We start from the raw sequence: 18140 nt of genomic DNA on the forward strand, positions 1-18140 counted from the left end.
TCAACAAAGAAATACTTATTATCTAGCACCTTCTGCAAATGAGGCAGTCTGCAAAAACAATTTTATAGATGATAGAAGTTTGTTGAAAGCATCAAAGGCTAATTTTTTTTAACCACACTCAAGGAATTTTTTTCTAAAAATTTTCAGCATTTTACTAATCTCTTAAATAGAATATATTTAAAGTAAGTTTACCTTTTTAAAAACTCACATTAATCCTTGTAATCTCATGATACCACTAAAAATAGTGAGATACAAAAATGAGTTTCCCCTTTCCCCTGCTCTGAAAAACTGAAAACTATTCTGCTTTGAATTTATTAAATTTTCATTTTTCTTCCTCCGTTGCTCTTAGTACTCATTGTGTGTGATGAAAGCCATCAAATTTTGACCCACCTTGACATTCTGTGTTCCCTTTGCTATTAGCTGAAAGCTTTGCGATCATAGTTTCATGCAAACCAAGGCTACAAGTACCTAGGCTACAAGTGAAGGGTATGGATTTTTTGTTTTCTACTTTGATTGCACAATGGCCATTTTCACATGCTGATTTCCCCAGTATGTTTTAAGTCATTGAAGTTGCTTAATCAGCAACATTCATGTCATGGAAATGTCCTCCACTAGCATTTTATTTCCCACATTTTCTTAAGGCTCCTTGAAAATGGAATTCATAGTCTTGACTATAACATTATCTTTTCTTCTTTTTTCATTTTGACATGGCATGGAAACAAATGAATCAAAGGTGTCCACAAAACTATAAGCAGCAACACTACTTTCAATGTGTCTTTTGATAAGTTAACATGTGCATATTTTAAACCCAAAGACAACATTCTTAGGGGCTCTTCCAAATAGCTACAGTCCACAAAGCTGGCTCCATTTCATTGCCTGTTTTATAAAAAAAAAAATGTGTAAATGTGTAATGGAAATGTGTAAATGATTAAAGCATTAGTAGAAACAAAGAATATTCTTAACATGCATAAGAAACATTTTGGGGACCTATTAAAAAACCAGATCCCAGATGATCATGGCTGACCTGCCAAATAAGAATGTTTCAGAGACAGGTACAAAAATTAGCATTTGAAACACATATTCCCCAGCTGACTGATATAGATATTTCTTAGAATAATCTTTTTTAGGGGAGGGTTTGAGATTATGGGGTTTGAACTCAGGATCTTGTACTTGTCTGGCAGGCGCTCTGCCACTTGAGAAATGCCCCCAGTTTTTTTTTTTTTTGCTTTAGCTATTTTTCAAGTAAAAACTCCCTTTTTTTTTCCCCAGCACAACCCCAGACCACTATCCTGCTAACTACTGGCTTCCAGTATAACTGGGATGACAGATGTGTACCACCATACCTATCTTATTGATTGAGATGAGGTCTCACTAACTTTGTGCCTGGTATGTCCTCAACTGTGATCCCCCTGAATAGCTGGAATTACAGCCATGAACCACTGTACTAAACTATAACAATCTACAGCACTCTGGTAGACCTGGGGTAAACAATCTTCAGTGATTCGCCTTTTCACTTTGTGATAAATTGTACTTTCCAAAGATGGCTGCATTGATATATAATATACCAAATAATATCTCTTCCCATAAGATGACATTGACATCTTTCTGTTAAATGATGGAATTTATTTTAACCTCTTGAATCTTGGCAGACTTGAGGCTTTGATGAAAATGATGTACGTGACTTCTAAGACCAGTTATGCAGGAGACCTTCCAGCTGCTTTCTTGGGATGCTTGCCCTAAAAATCCAGCTATCACATTGTGGAAAAGTCAAGCAGCCACATGGAATGGCCATATCTAGGTCTTTCTGTCACAGTTCCAGCTGAAACCCCCACCAACCATCAGCCATGTGAGTGAGCCGTTAGATGTCCCAGCCAATATTAGGTTATCCCAGCAGAACAAAAATGAGCTCTCTCATCTACCCTGGTCAAATTTCAGGTTTGTAAATAAAATTAATGTTGTCACTGTCCTAAGCTCAAGTTTTATAGTGGCTTGTTATGCAGAAATAGATAAACCAGAACGAATTCCAAATATTTCAGTGACTTCTTCGGATAAAAATATAAGAGCCAGACAAATCTTCATGTGCTCCAGTATGCTTTTAAAGATGCCTTATTTTATCACCCTGGTTCCACTGCAAACCAGACCAACTTACTGGTCCTGCTTTAGGTAATTGCCTAGATCTCCCATCTCCACTCAGCAGTGATTTTTGCTCTCCACAATGTCTGGGGTCATTTGAAGATTGTCACAGCTGGGAAGAGCTGTGCAATTGGCACCTAATGAGTAAAAGCCAGGATTGCTGCTTAATATTCTACAATCCACAGCCCTGCCCCTCTCCAGCAACACAGAATTAGCAAACCTAAAGAGTGCCAACGTTGAGGAGATCTGTCTACAACTGTGAGCAACTCAGGTTTTATCCAAGACTTTCCTCACCATCATGTAGGTCCAATGTTCTCAAACAAAGAATTAAAGAACTGGTATGTATTGGGGATAGAGAGCAGGGTTAGAATATCAGGATTATCCATGAAGATTTTTAACCTATACAAGTACTGCAGTCTGTGTGTTTGTGTCCCTCCAAACTTCATGTGTTGAGGTGAGGCCTGTGGAAGTGATATGGTCAGGAGAGATCCTATAAATGGAATTAATACTGTTTTAACAGAGGCTTGAGGGCACTCCTTTTGCTTTTCTGTCATGTCACAGCTAGAAAGTACTGTTTAAGAGGAAGGGGCTGTATTAGTTATTCTCATTGCCGAGATAACATTTCTGGTGCAAACAACTTCAAGGAGGATTTATTTGGGTTCGTGGCTTCAGAAGGTTTAGCGAAGTCACTTGACCCCATGCACTTGGGCAGAACATCATGGCAGTGGGAACATGACTGGAGGACAGCTGCTTACCTCATAGAAGACAGGAAGCAAAGAGAGAGAGGAAGGGGCTGAGAACAAGATGCTCCCAAGGACCCACCTCCACTGACCTACTGCCTCCAGCTAGGTCTCACTTCCTAAAGTTTCCAGAACTTCCCAGGAAAGAACCACTACTTGGGGACTAAGCCCCCAACAAATGAGCCTATGGGGGACATTTCAAATCATTACAGGGCTCTACCCAAGCACAGAATCAGCTAATGCCTTAATTTTACACTTCCCAGACTTCGGAACGATAAGCAACAAATTTTCTTTATAAATCACCCAGTGTTAAGTTTTTTTTGTTACAGCAGAAGAAATGGACTAAGAAAGTGAGACTGTGATGCTCAACCAGGCTACAGATTAGAAAAACTTTTTCCAAATACAAATGCTCAATCCTCAATTCTAGAGATTCTGAGTGCAAGTATTTTTTAAAAGCTTCTTGTGCCATTCTAAAGTGTAGCTAAGCAGAACTTCAAGAATTGGCCCCTTTAGCTGTAGAGTACGACTCCTAAATTACAAAGGAGCATGGGGGGAAATCTAGAAGGTAAAACTGCAAAATCCCAGTGGGTTATTCTGTACCTACTCCAATTCTCCCACTGAGAACTTATGGTCTGCATGTTCCTCTTAGCCTGCCATATTCTGGCATAAAAAGACTTCATTTTTCTGCACTTATTTGGGATGGAAGCAAACTTACACTAATTGATTCTTGTTAAGTCAGTAGGCAGCACCATTTAGCAAATGCTGAACAGCCAATTCCAGTATAATGGGTTCATTCAGCTGTGTACTTCTCATCAATAAAATCAGCTCTATCCATTTATTAAGTATATGAAAAGTGTCAGTCAATTTTCTGAGAATTATACTACTGGCACATAAGTCAATAACATATGTGATTTTCATAGCACAAGATGATGACCAAAGTTGCTGATGGATGGCTGCACTGCAAAAGCTCAGTTCATCTGTTTCTAAGCAGGACATACCTTGCACTCTCTCAATACCATCTGCCTCAGACACCAAGCAGATGAAACTCTGCTCATTAAGATAATAAAAATGATGGGTGGCAAAGGGGAAGGTGTGAAATAGCCTATTATTATAATAATTGCCTCATCAAAAATGTGTTAATTCATCATGACAATTTTTTTTCTGAACATATTGTTATTACATTATACTTGTGGTGAAAAAAAATCAAAACTATGTTTACTTTTCAAAATATATTCATCAACGGAAAATAACAATTTAATAAATTTTTAAAATAATTATCAAGTTGTTAACATTTCTGTTTTATCTTTCCTATGAAAGCCAAAACCAGAAAGAATCTCTCATGTTATATTTATGTTCACTGAATATCTGGAATAATTTTGAGTGCTAACTGTACAGTATATATGCCCATATTTTCTCGAAGTCAGTCATGATTAAAAGTTTTTGAGTCAGATTTCTTAGATTTAAATCCTAACTCCTCTAGTTACAATATGGTCTTGGGAAGTTATTTTATCTGTTAAGACTCAGTTTCCTCTTCTAAGAAACGGTGATGATAATAGTCCTGAGGTCACAAATGCCTTTGAGGACTAAAATACAAAATGAGCAGAACATGCCTACCACAGTCCCTGGCATATAAGATCTACTTAAGGAATCAGTCTGTTTTCTCTCTGAAGTCTGTAAAGACAGTTCATACTTCTCTTTTAAACTCCAAACCTGTAGTTCCAACCACTTTCTGAATATCTCCATCTGGAATTCCTCAGGCTATTTGGAATTATCTTCCTCCACATATATTAGCTTTCCTCTGGCTCTCCTTAACTAACCACTATTGTCCCTTTACTGAGACAGAGTACTGTGTCAGGAATGATTTCAAGCTCCAGCATCATCCTAGAGGAAGGTCACATGGCAGTTATACTTTGAAATGTTATTTTTTTTCTCATCTCTCTTTGAGATATTTTGTTCGTTATCGATCAGAATAACTAAAATATTTTAACTGACATTTAAGTTCTTCAAACCCTTGTTATCTTGTATTCTAAATAGTATTTTTAATGGTTTCTTAAAGGTGCTAGGCCTAATGTGTTAGTGAACACTACATAATAACCAAACTCGAGGTTGTCCAGTGTATGTACATCTTCTTTTCATCTCTCTCATACTGTCCTCAGTGTCCATGTCATTATTTAGTTTCAGGACCTAAAATCAACTGAGCAAGGCCTAGCACTGAAGACCTTTTTTGACAGAAAGTGAGATAGTCGATAATGAGTGTCAAGAAGATATTGGCTAGGCCCAAGTTTATAGGTTCAAAACAGTTGTCGTAACAGGATTCCATGAACTTTATTCACTCACAGAAATGCCAGCTTTTATTTCAGGATGATCAGTAGTCCAATAAATAATACCTCCTGAAAATTAGGAAACATCGGCCTAGGATAAAGCAAATGTCCTCTTCCTTACCATTTGGTCTCCTTTAAAGCTAAACATGTCAGATATTTTCCATTTTCTCAGTCCCCCTCTCTACAGGATACAGGCCCGTGTAGATTACATTAAGGGTCTATTTTGGTTCATCTAGGAGCAATAGCATGAGTTTCAGAGTAAGTTAGAGTGCTTACGTGCCTCCTTTTCACTGCCGATTCACTAACTGGCTTCCTTCTTCCTATGTAGACACCCTCTATATGCAGCCCCTTCCCTCTCTCTGCGTGGATTGCCTCTTTTTGTCTCTTCAAGCCAAGGGTACTAAACACTCCCACTGCTATAAGCCCCAGGGGACTGACTACATCATCACTTGTTCTCTTCCTTAAAACCTGCCCTACAGACCTTAAAATCTCAACTTGTTTCCACTTTCTGTTTCCTTCTGGGAAACTGATCTTAAAAGCCCTTTCAAAGAACACAGTCCCTCTCCAGGTTTGGCATCTTTACTGGACAAAACACATCAAGTCCTTTAATTCTTTCTCTAGGTCTTTTGGCCTGTCTTGTCTTCTGTTTTCAGACCAGAAAGTCTCTCCTCAATCAAACCAACTCACATACTCTTTTCTTCTTATAAGTTATCAGAAAGATTTTTCTAAACCTTGGTTTAGGATATAATGAAAGAGGTGCTTTTGTACAATCCTGTGGGAAAGCAAAATGATTTGGCAATAAGTGCTGGGAGCCTAGAGAAAGTCTCTAACCTTTAAGGCAGTAATATCACCTTCAAAACTTTGCCTAAGGAAGGAATCTTAAATATTCAAGAATTAACATAATTATGTATGCAAATATGCTTACCGATAACATGGTCAAAAAACATCAACAAGCCACATCCCTTCATAGGGAATGCCAAGTGTCTTCTGTTTCCCCACCAGCTTTCCTCTTCAGCCGCTCTCTACCCTAGCAAGCCAGCCTTCATACTCTGGCTAAGTCTCTATTACACTCTGACTTCAGGATGAACTTAAATGGGGCCTAGTTATTCTCCCTGTCCTGTCCCTGCAGATGACCTCCGATTGCTGTGACTCATGAACAAAAGTGAAAGAGCCTGCCAGGTAACCCTCTCTACAGCCCAGTATCCATGGGGTCCAATAATGCACCTTCTTTCACCCTTTGAAGCCTAAGGATTAGTGTCCACCATTTCTAATTCAAGGATATTGCATTGTCACTGAGACCATACCCCATATTTATAAATACTTTCTTTATTAGTAAATTCCCCTCAAATTACTCCATTTAAATATGTTTCACTCCCAAAGATCTGGTGGAGCAAAAATATGTTATTTGCTATGGACAAATGCAGGAATAAAAAACAAAAAAATAATTCTTGACAATCAAGCATGACGAATAAAAGGGGAAAACACGTCTAGCAGAGAATAAAGACTAAGAAAAGGCAAGTGAAAGTGCTAGTGAAGAGTCAAGGTTCTGCTCAGTAGAGCGTTGGGTAGATGGAGCTGGGAAGGAGTAGGGGAATTTCATAGAAAAGGGCACTGGGAATGTGATTTGGGGCCAGAATGTCCAAAGTTTCATTGTTGGTGCTAATTGTCCCTTCATGGCCTGGGAGAAAGGTTGCACAACATAAAATGAACCATGGAAGAGTTTTAGAAAAGGATAACAACTTTAGAATTCTATTTCAAGGGAAACTCTTCAAACATCACAGAGAAAGGGATGTCTGGGCTGAGAATTCAAGACACAAACAGTAAAGCCTGAATTAAGGAAACTTATTAAGAAGTAAGCAAAGTGTAGAAAAACTTGCAGATACTTCACTAAGGTGGGATTAATATTATCTGTAAACTAGTATTTCTCAGACACCTAAAAGGAATGAGGAGAAACCAATGAAAAAAGCCATAACATACTTATACTCATACAAGAACGAGAATCGACTGAGGCTCATAACAAGATTCCCAGGTCAGCTGTGTTCACCCACCAAGAAGAGATGGCTAGAGATGTCTGGCATCACAGGTGTCTCTTGGCAGGGTCCACTTGCTGCCACACTTCTCTGCAGAAATCCAAAGTTAAATCCTCAAATTATACCAGCTCACTTTGAACTACTAGTCATTGGTGAATGTGGAAGTTACATATAGACATTTTTTAAATGATTTTCACCATGATGCACCATTACACTTCCCATCAAATAACTATTTCACATTATATTTGAGAGGATAAAAATATATAAACATTCTGCTATCCTTGTATACGACATTCATTCTTTCTTTTTTCTCAAAAAGAAGGTCAGAAATGGATTCTCTCTAGTACTCAACTAACCAGGAATAACTATTATGACATTTTTTAAGCAACTGCACACGAGGTTATAGTTTTACTGGGTCCTGGGGACTCAACACAGAATTAAATAAACTTCTACTCTTCTAGTAACTCAGAGACTTGGAAAACAGGATATTCAAAGGCTTGACTATGTAGTTAAAAATGAAGCACAGTAGAAATGTATGCAGTCCACACGGTTGGGAAGGGCAAATTCAGGACAAGCAAATATACCAGGAAGTCATAGTCATGCCATGAAGAATGGCTGAAGCTTACATTGGAAGTGAGAAGTTTGGGGCAGGATGTGAAGAAAAACATTTTCCAGAAAATTGTGTGAGTAAAAGTGGAGAAGTAGGAAAATCCATGGTGAATTTGGGGAGCAGCAAAGAGTTCTGTGTAAGAGGAGAGGCAGCCTTGTGATGTTTGGAAGGTGGTTATTCTTCAAGTTATAAGGAGTGGGCTGGGCTAGGTCTGATTGTGAAATGGGTGTGGAATTTTACTATGACTAATGGATTTCCACCTTTGCATTTTAAGTATAGGAAAAAGAACATGTTTACATTTTAAAATATGGTTTTTCTTTAACATCTAATTTAAGGTTAAATCAATAGTTGATGATAATAAGATCTTTATTATAGAAGGATTGGAGATGGCAAATGTGAGCTTTGGGCTTATACAACACATACCTATAAAAGAGGAAAATAATAACTGCAGTACACATTAAAAACTTGATAATCTTTCTTGCTACTTTACCTTGAAAAATGTTCTAATGAACAAAAATACTGTTTCTATCTTTTGTTGCAATTGTATATCATGCCAAAATGCACATCTTTGTAAATAAATTTCTTAGGTTTCTTCTAAATCATTAAAAGATTGACTTCTCAGACAGAATTTTATCACATCAACAACTGATTATAAGAAAGAGACAATTTATAGTTCCATCATAAATGAGTTCTTATTTCAATGCTTTATTGCTAGCATTAAGCATTATCATTTTGAAAGTCTGAGCATTTGATACATAAAAATGACATCTCATTTTTTTATCAGTATTTTTGATAACTAATGAAGCTGAAACTTTTCCCATATGTCTATAATTATTTGCATTCCTTATCATTCTTATATATTTATCTATTGTAGACGAAATGTTTTCTGATCTATTTCTATGAATATATTCTATGGTTTGCATTTTTACCCTTGCCTGTAATATTTAAACATAAAGTTTTATAAAAAATAATAAAATTTATTGATTTGTCCTTTTGCAATGGAGTAAATTATTTTTATATTTATAAAGAATGTCTATTATCAGTACCAAAAAGCAATATATATGGCCTTACAGTTTTACATTAAGCCATTTACTTCATCATAAGTGTATTTTGGTATGAAGTAAGTTTCTACAGTAAGTATCTTTTCCAAATAACAGAGAATCATCCCAACATCAATTATTAAATTATTTATCCTCTCTCCACTGATTTCTGAAACATGTTTTGTGTTGCACTGTTATTATTGATATTAGAGTCTGTTCCTGGAACCATGCTTTTTACCAATTTAGCAATCAAGTCATCTTTTTTCCAAGTCAGAATATATGATCTTTGAGGAAAAGGATTAGGTTTCACTAATGCTTTTATTTTCCACAGGGCCTATCACCTTACACATAGTAAATGCTCAATAAATATTTATATGTTTATTAAATGAATGCTTAAATTATATATCCTGTGACTAATTCACAAAGAATTTCCTCACTATGTTAAGAGGTCACATTCTTCAAGGTGAAACATGAAGTAATGTTGAAATTGGAGAAGGGGGCTAAGAATGGCAGTATTCCAAGTATAAAAATTCCATGTGAATTTGATTAGAATAATTTAAATTTTCGGGTGACTTCACTCTCCAGAGGCCATGTGATCATGAGAAAATGCTGAGAGGGAGAATTTCAGTCCCAAGCTCACTGAGTTATTCAGGTTCAGAAAGACCTTTAGCTGTGTAATCATGTGCAAATCAGTTCACATACCACAGAAGCTCAACAGATGAGCCATGTCAATGATGAAATGTTGTCTTTATAATGTCTGCAGATATTCTATGTGGGAGAACCAGCTGTGGGCCTTTAAAACTACTATCCATTTAAAGCAGTAACATTTAATACTTAATACATGTTCATTTATCTTCCTAACTACATATAAGTTTAAACATGTTAAATTTTAATTAAAAGGCAATATTAACTATACACATCCCTATCGTGGACATGTAAGTGAAGTCATCACATAACTGTACACCACACTGTATCAGGATGACTTCAGGCTGAAAAAATTACAGGATAATTTTGCTTGATTAAGAAGACATAAAACTAGATTATCACTAAGAATCCTAGGGGTACAGTCATGTATATAAAGACATGCTTACTGTATCTATTAGTGCGAGTAAAGAATTACACAGTTACTAGAAAAGGACAGTCATGTTTCAGCAAAACCCAAGATATTTGTTGCTATTGTTTGACAATATGCAAGTGTGGAAATAAGTATTTCTATATTCTCAATGTTGTGTATTTTTTGAAATTAAAATAATCCTAGTTACCACTGTAAAAATACTTGAGCTTTGTTAGTGATCTCCCTTCTGATTTTTACAAGAATCTTATTGGGCAGTTTTATGTGTGGAATGTGTATGTTTTTTATAGCCTAATTCTTAGATCAGATTTAGATTCACACCAAAATTAAGGAGGAAATACAGAGAGTTTCTCTATATCCTTGCCCCCATGGTTTTCCCTGCTATCAACATCCCACACTACAGTGGTACATTTGTTATTGTAAATGACACTACATACCATCTCATCACCAAAAGTTCATATTTTACACAAGGATTCACTCTTCCTGTTGTATAATCTATGATTTTGGACAACTGTATAGTGTTATCTACTCACCATTGTAATATTGCATTGGAGCGTTTATTACCCTAAAAATGCTTGCTTTCTCTTCTGCCTATTCATCTTTCCAGCATGCCCAGCCTTTGCCAACCACTGATACTTGTTTTTTCTCTATACTTTTGCCTTTTCTAGAATGTCATATAATTGGAGTCATACAGTATGTAGCCTTTTCAGGTTGTCTTCTTTCACTCAGTAACATGCATTTAAACTTCATCCATGTCTTTTCATAGCTTGAGAGTTCATTTCTTTTTAGTGCTGAATAATATTCCATTGTCTGGATATACTGTAATTTCCTATCCATTCACCTATTGAAGGACATCTTGATTGCGTCCAAGTTTGGACAATTATGATTTAAAATGGTATAAACACCCATATATAGGTTTTTATGTGGTCATGGTTTTCAACTCCTTCAGATAAATACCGAGGAGTATGATTGCTGGATCATTTAGCTTCTTAAGAAATTGCCAAAGTACCTTTCACAGTGGCTGCATCAATTTGCATTCACACAGCAGTGAATGATGGTTCCTGTTTTTCCACATGCTGGACAGAATTTGGTGCTATCAGTATTTTAGATTGTGGCCATTCTATCTCATTTTAATATGCAATTTTGGCAGTCATTTTAATATCATCATTGCATAAATAAATAAACCAAGACCAAGGGAAATTCTACAGCCAAACTTAATTTTCTCATACTTCAAAGCCCTTCTTTTTATTCTCTGGTTGCCTTATTGCTAGACAAGAGTAAAACCCAAATTTGCATATGCAAGACAGCAAAGGTTAATTTCCAGTCACATTTATTATTTGCTTTGGTTTTGGTTCCACCCAAAGAAGACCCTGAGACAAGGAAATACCAGAGAGCAGTGGGGAAATGGAGGAGGGAAAAGCAGCCCATGAGATATATTTGGATCCAGTTATCATTGTATGCAATTACAACTTGTTCCTATGGGGGAATTTGGGGGAAAAGTGATCAAAATTACTCAAAATGTGATGTGTGACAAGACCAGTTCTTCTACTGCTTCAGACTGGTCCAAGAAGGCCATTCTTCCTGGTTCAGAAAGAATCTATAAAGATTAAAAGTATTCCACAGCAGGAATACATTGAGAAATCCCTTTGAACATCAATTTAAATATTAGTAATGAAAGACGGGACTATAAAATTGGGAAGTACTAGTGAAGGGGGAAGGGTAAATGAAGGAGATTAAGGTAAGGGTATATGATTGGTGGACTTTATATACTTACATGAAATAGAACAAGAAATCTCTTGCAATTGCTTTAAATGTTGCGGGGATGGGGTTGAAGGGGAAAGACAAGGGGGTGATGTAACTAATGTACAATATAGATCTAATTGGAATTGTCACTACGAATGCCCCTCCTGTATAAAAAATACATCCTAATGAATTTTTTTATAATTAAAAAAGTGAATGTAAAAAATTTAAAGTATTTAGAAACTTTTATAGCAATTTGACATCTTTATGGCTTTTATGTTTCTACTAATTCATTTTATGTTATTTTCAAAGAATCAATACATAGAAAATAGATTCAAAAGGTAAACATATACACAAAAAGAAGCATAAACAAACTCATATATAAAACACATTTGTAATAATGGAACTACTCTGTGGAACTCAGGGAAGGAGGGAAAGGAAAAGAGAATGACAGAGCATCAACAATATTGTAAAACATAACATCTGTCAAGGTAGAGGATGTAAGGATATGTAGTGAAAGCTGTTGAAAAATGAGGGGTGGGAGGAAAACAGGTAAAGGAGAGTAATGGAAGGGTTTTGAACAAACCAAAGTAAAGTATACATTGAGAAAGTCCTCTGAACATAAACTTAGATATTAATAATGAAAGACAAGACTGTAAATATGGTATAGTGTGTATGGGGGTTACTTGTGGGAGGGGAGAGGGTGAACGAAGAAGATTAAGATGAGAGAATATGATTGTTGGGCTTCATAGACTTATCTGAAATAGAACAAAAAAACCTCTTGCAATTGCTGTAAGTGAGGTGGAAAGGTGGTTGAGGGGAAGAGCAGTGGGGGTAATCTAACCAATGTATAATGTAAGCCTATTTGGGATTGTCACAATGAATCACGCTTGTACAATGAATATATCCTAATAAAAATTAATGGAAAAAATTGTGATAGATTGAAAATAAATACAAACCTAGACCAAAAATGGTGTAGCATATGAGGTCTAAAGTAATTCCATACAAAGAGAAAGGGAACTGGGGTATTTTTATCCCTCTCTCCATCTGATTAGCATGTCATTGAGGCAGCATCCAGGAATGTTTATTGCCCAGCACTTGAGGCTATGTGCAATGAAGTAGGGGCTGGCTCAGATGACATAATGCCCTAAAAGCATCTGCTACAGACTTGGCTCAATGAAGAATTTCACAAAGCTAAGAAATTAATTCAAACATCATTACATCTCTACAATCATTGTGAAGATGAATTAAAAGGCTAAGTAAGCATCACAGTACACCTGCCTTATTTGAGGATTTATTATACATAATTTTGACCAAGACTGGTCAAAAACTAATAAATAAAAAATCAAAAGGAATTTCAAAATCAAAATTTTTTAATTCCTGTATGCATTCCACAGCATAGTTGATGCAGAGAGGCTCTTGGTCATTACCATCCCTTTCATTTAAGTTGTTGTGCGATCTGTTGTTTCCCTGGCCTTAGTTTTGTAAAAATATGCCTCCCAAAAAAGCAAATGTTGCCAACAGAGAGCAAAGTAAAAGATAATGTGTTTAATTTAAATGACACGGTGAGAATTTGAGATTTGTTGACAGGCCATGTGTCTTTAGTAGGAGTTGGGCTACATTATAGGAAAAATGAATCAAGCACCCGCAGTATTTCAAAATATACAACATGAAATAAGATCAATTTTTGGTGAGTAATATTATTGTGTACAACAGTAACTTTGTGACAGTAACTCCATGTGGTTCCAAGTTATGGATGCTCAGACTTATTGTATGACTGGTCTATTTAAATTTAGAGTAATTTTAGAGTACTGAACTCTGTAAACCCTGAACATTCTCAGTTTTTCCTCGGCAAGGGTCTCCTTGGAACCACATACCCAAGTCTACTGTAGTGGGTTTTGTACTATGAAAGGATAAATGAAAGCTGGGGTTACAGTATGCACAGATAAATGTCTCATTCAGAGGACCCATATTTTTCATGGAGGAAGCCAAAGACTACTACTTTCTAGGCTTCCAATAAGCAAAGTTCTGAAAATTAGATAATCCCACCAGGATTCTGAACCTTGATCAAGTGGTCCAAAGATGAAGAGAAGATTACAATTCATTCTTAAGAACTAGATACTTCCTCTTGGGGTTTATGCCTGCTTTGTTTTCCGGTCTTATCCTGGTCTCCTTATTCAATCCTGCTGATTCTGTGGGCTCCCAATTCCCTTCCAATAATTTTTTAAAACTATAACAGCTACAATAGGACTCTATTACTTGAAACCAAAAAAAAAAAATCATTGCTGATATGTAACTGTTGAAGATAATCAGAGATCTGATTCATGCTTCTCAGGATTTCTCTTAAAGTAAGGCTGCTCTCTTTGTCAGTCTGAACCTCAGTTTTCACATATGTAAAATGGGACCATCTTAGATGTGTAATTCATGGAAAAATTAGCCTGTGAGATGTTCCATGAACAAAGAAACGGTTCTTCATGAGACTCTAATTAATGTATGTTGGCCTGCTTGAGTTTCTGGAAATTTCTCCAGGAAGGGACACAATTTAACTTTAATCCAGTATTTACTAAGCCTAATCATGCAGGTCTTGTTTCAGAAAACATCAGTATCTCATAAACTCAACCATCCATAGACTATCTTGGCAAGAGACATTGACTCCAACAGCACTTTTAGAAATATTGCACCTGACACTGTACTTTGTCAGTGAACACTCACGAAGACTTGGAGAAATCTCTGTATTAATCCATTATTGTAGGGAGTTCTTATACTTCCATACATGTAAGAAACATTTAAGGAGCTTGTGATAATGCAGGTTGCTGGGCACTATATAAGACCTAATCAGAATTTCCTGGAATAATGACTGAAACTTAGATCTCAGAAGTAGGTGCTTATGTTGTAGACAGTCTTTATTACATGGTATGATGAAAAACACTATCTTATAGAATACTTCAGTGAAAAGTATCTTTCAGTGTCTTCTGTTCTTCATCACTGAAGAACAATAATATATAGCCCACTTGTCTTGTCACTCCTCATCTCTTACGAGTTGTAGACGAAGCAAACTCATAGAAACTTATGACCGTCCACTAAAAAGCTATTGAGTAGTAGCTCTGATCTCAACTTCAGAAAGTCATATTAAAATGTGAATACTACTCTAGGTACAACTATGAAGTCAATACTGTTGGCAAGATCAGGTGAAAGTGTGCATATTGAATAAAAGAAATAGTCTCTCAGATGTCTCTGTCACTATAAATTGAAGTAGTGAAAAATCAAGGTCAAAGAAGTAGGGAAGAAAGAAATCATCTAATTTTATGATGTTATTAGCTCAAAGAATCTAATGAGAGTAAGGCTGAAATGAATACCTAAACTGTTATTTTTAGACTATCTGGGAATTTCATTTGCTGTCATTACCACAAATGATGAAAAATCAGCTGTCAGAAATTTCAAAGCAAGACAGCAGAACACAATAGAAAAACAGAAATTAGTCATCATTTTGAACTTTTTTTCTCCATTAAATTCTCTAGGTAATATGGTGAAGATAATACTGTAAACTTTCACAATATTTTGTACATTTCTTACAGAAAGACAGATGAGTTATGGTGATCAATGACATTTATTGGAAACAAGCAAAAATTTTGTTCCTAGGTCACTAGTTATATTTACTGTAACAAGACCCATACATGAATTGCAGGATTTCAGGTACATTTACTTTTGTCTTTATAGCTCAAAATGTGCAGATAACTTGTTGGTAGATAACTTTTAGGATTCTAGTCTAACATGTAGAACACAGTATCTTATTTTATTTTGAAAACCTGGGCTACAACCTCTCCCTAACTTGGAAGTGGTAATAAACAGTGCTATGTTTATTCTTCAACAATTCCACAAAACTGGCATCATGACAGTTATTCCCTTGCACTCCACATTATTCTAAAAAGGTTCAAATTTTCCTGAAACAGATTTGTGACCTTCATTTTCTCCATCTCCCTACACAGTTGTTTTGACTTGGTATATAGAACATATCAACACCTAACAATACAGAGCTCTTAAATCAGTGCATACATCATCAATTTTATAAAGTTTCATCTGTTCTTATTTTCATAAGCTTATATTTTATTTAATATTGTAACTGCCACTTAAAATCAGCATCAAAAGTTAAATTTCAAAATATGTCATGAAACTTTGATGTGATAGTCACATGACAGTGTGAGTGGACTTTGATACACATCCTATGGGAGTTAGGGATTTATTTCTGTTTATTTAGTTAGCTAGTTTTTTGGTAGTACTGGAGTTTGAACTAAGGGCTTGTTAAGCAGGTACTCTGCAACGAGTCACACCTCCAGCCTTATTTATTATTTTTCTTAATGGCAGTACTATACTTTCTCAAGGGTGACTGCACTCTTTAGGCCTATGACATATCTCTGGAAAATACACATGCTGCCCAAGTGTAGAGGCACTAATCAGATCCTGAATATGCCACTCTTGTATTCAAGTTTTCAAGTCCTCACCCCCATCCAACTACTTTTCATGCCCTTCCTTTTAAACCTCCAAAAACAAAGCCATAGACGTTTGAACTCTAACCAAGGAAAGACAGTTTTTAAAAGAAGCCCAGCGGGACTGAGTTCTGTTTATTTAGAGTACATTGCCTGTGGCAGAACTGTGTTACCAGCATCAGTTTGTAGATCCAGGGCCTTCTTCCAACTAGATTCCTAATTTGCTTACCTTATTCTGTGCACCCCAATGCATAGTCCACACCTGTAAAAAAGGGGAGTTTTGATGCTGTGGTTTATTAACCAGGTACTTTCCATTTAGTTGGTTAATAATTAGAAAACAGAAAGAAAAAAGAAGAGAGCCTCCCACTTGTTTTGTTTTGTTTTGTTTCTTTCTTTCTTTTTTCTTTTTTAACTCCAGATAAGAAGATGGAAACTATTGAATAAGGAGGGAAACTCCTGCATATTTCACCTTGACCTGGTTAGACTGGTCTGATGCCTGCAAGAGGCGAGTGCTCTATTACACACATCGGGTAAGTTACTAGTGGAAAAAATAGGAGGTCAGACTTCAAGACGGGGAAATCACCCCTGCCCTGAGAGGAAAAGGGGAACCACTATCATCCTGTTTCAAATTGGAAAGAGTGTTGGTTTCCAATCCAGGGGACTGGGTTCCCTCCCTCGGTTTACAGTGGTAGTGACAGGACTCAGGGAGGCACACTACTCCCTCAGTTGCCCAACACAGCACTGCTCCCCGCCTGCACCTAAGTTTCTGGGTGGCAAGCAGGCAGAAATACCTCCTCTCCTTAGCTTCTCGCTCACCCCTTTGCTGCAGTCTGTAATTTCTTTGTTCCTTTTACTGAATGGTGACGTTTAAGGTCAAAAGACCCACTGCAACCAACAAAAGCCCAAAGCCACTACCAGACCCTGGGAAAAAAAACTAGGCAGTCCAGCCTAGGGTTGAGGCTCTGCGACTCGAAATCTCGGTCAGTGGCTCTGGGATCAGCCCCTACGGACTCGCCCAAACTTTCCAGAGGCTTGGGAGAGCCGGGACAGCCTTTGGATGGGACATAGGGCAAGATCCTAACTCTGCAAAGTGGTCAGTGCACACCCCGGGAGCCAAGAGTGTTGGGGGCGGGGAGAGGACCCTGGACTCCACTTTGTATGCAGCAGCTGTGGGGCAGTGAGTATCTCTGAACAAAGGAGCGCCTAGTGTGGGGGTGAGAGATTGGGGTTTGCTCACAGCTGCTACTCGTGCTGAGCGAGTCTCCCACCACACCCGCTAGGCGAGCGTTGGGGCGCAGCGTTCCGGGGAGGAGGGAAAAGGGAACTCAGCTTGTGATTCCTGTTGCGCAGCTACGCACCAGGAGTTCTTGTGAACGGTGTTACTGGCAACATCAGATCCAAGGGGGAGAAAAGGAGCTGGAGTGAGCAAAACAAAGAGCGAGTGTGGGCCGCGGTGACTTCATGCCTCACCAATGTCCCGCCCACGCTGCTCCGCGATCTTGCTGCTGCTGGGGTAGCCGCGGCGCCTGCAGGCTACCAGGGCGAGGCGCACTATAGCGTTGAGCGGTTTCCTAGCAACTCGAGGCTAGGAGCTCCCCCAGTTACCAGCAGGTTGAGAGCCCCCGGGGGCAGGACCAGGACCACCCCACCCCCGCCCATCGCCAGCCTCGCCCCCCCTCGTATCCTTGCCGAGTGTAGCCCAGAGCTCGCCAGCTGCCAGGGCTCTGGGTTACGGGACTCCTGAGTCGCGCACTGGAGCCCAAAGGACCAGGGCACGAAGCCCCCGCCCCGCAAGGCCGGGCTCCCGCACCCCAGTGGAACCTTCCCTCCTGCGCTAGCGGCCGTGCACTCCACTCCTGGCCCGGCAGGGAGCTGCGATGCCTCCCTCCTCGCCCGCGGACGTCTAGGGCGCTCCAGGAGCCGCCTCCCCAGCCGCTGGCACCCCAAGCCTCCTTCCTCGCCAGTCGGGA

The sequence above is a fragment of the Castor canadensis genome, chromosome 2 (genome assembly GCF_047511655.1).
Source record: "Castor canadensis chromosome 2, mCasCan1.hap1v2, whole genome shotgun sequence".
Taxonomy (NCBI): domain Eukaryota; kingdom Metazoa; phylum Chordata; class Mammalia; order Rodentia; family Castoridae; genus Castor; species Castor canadensis.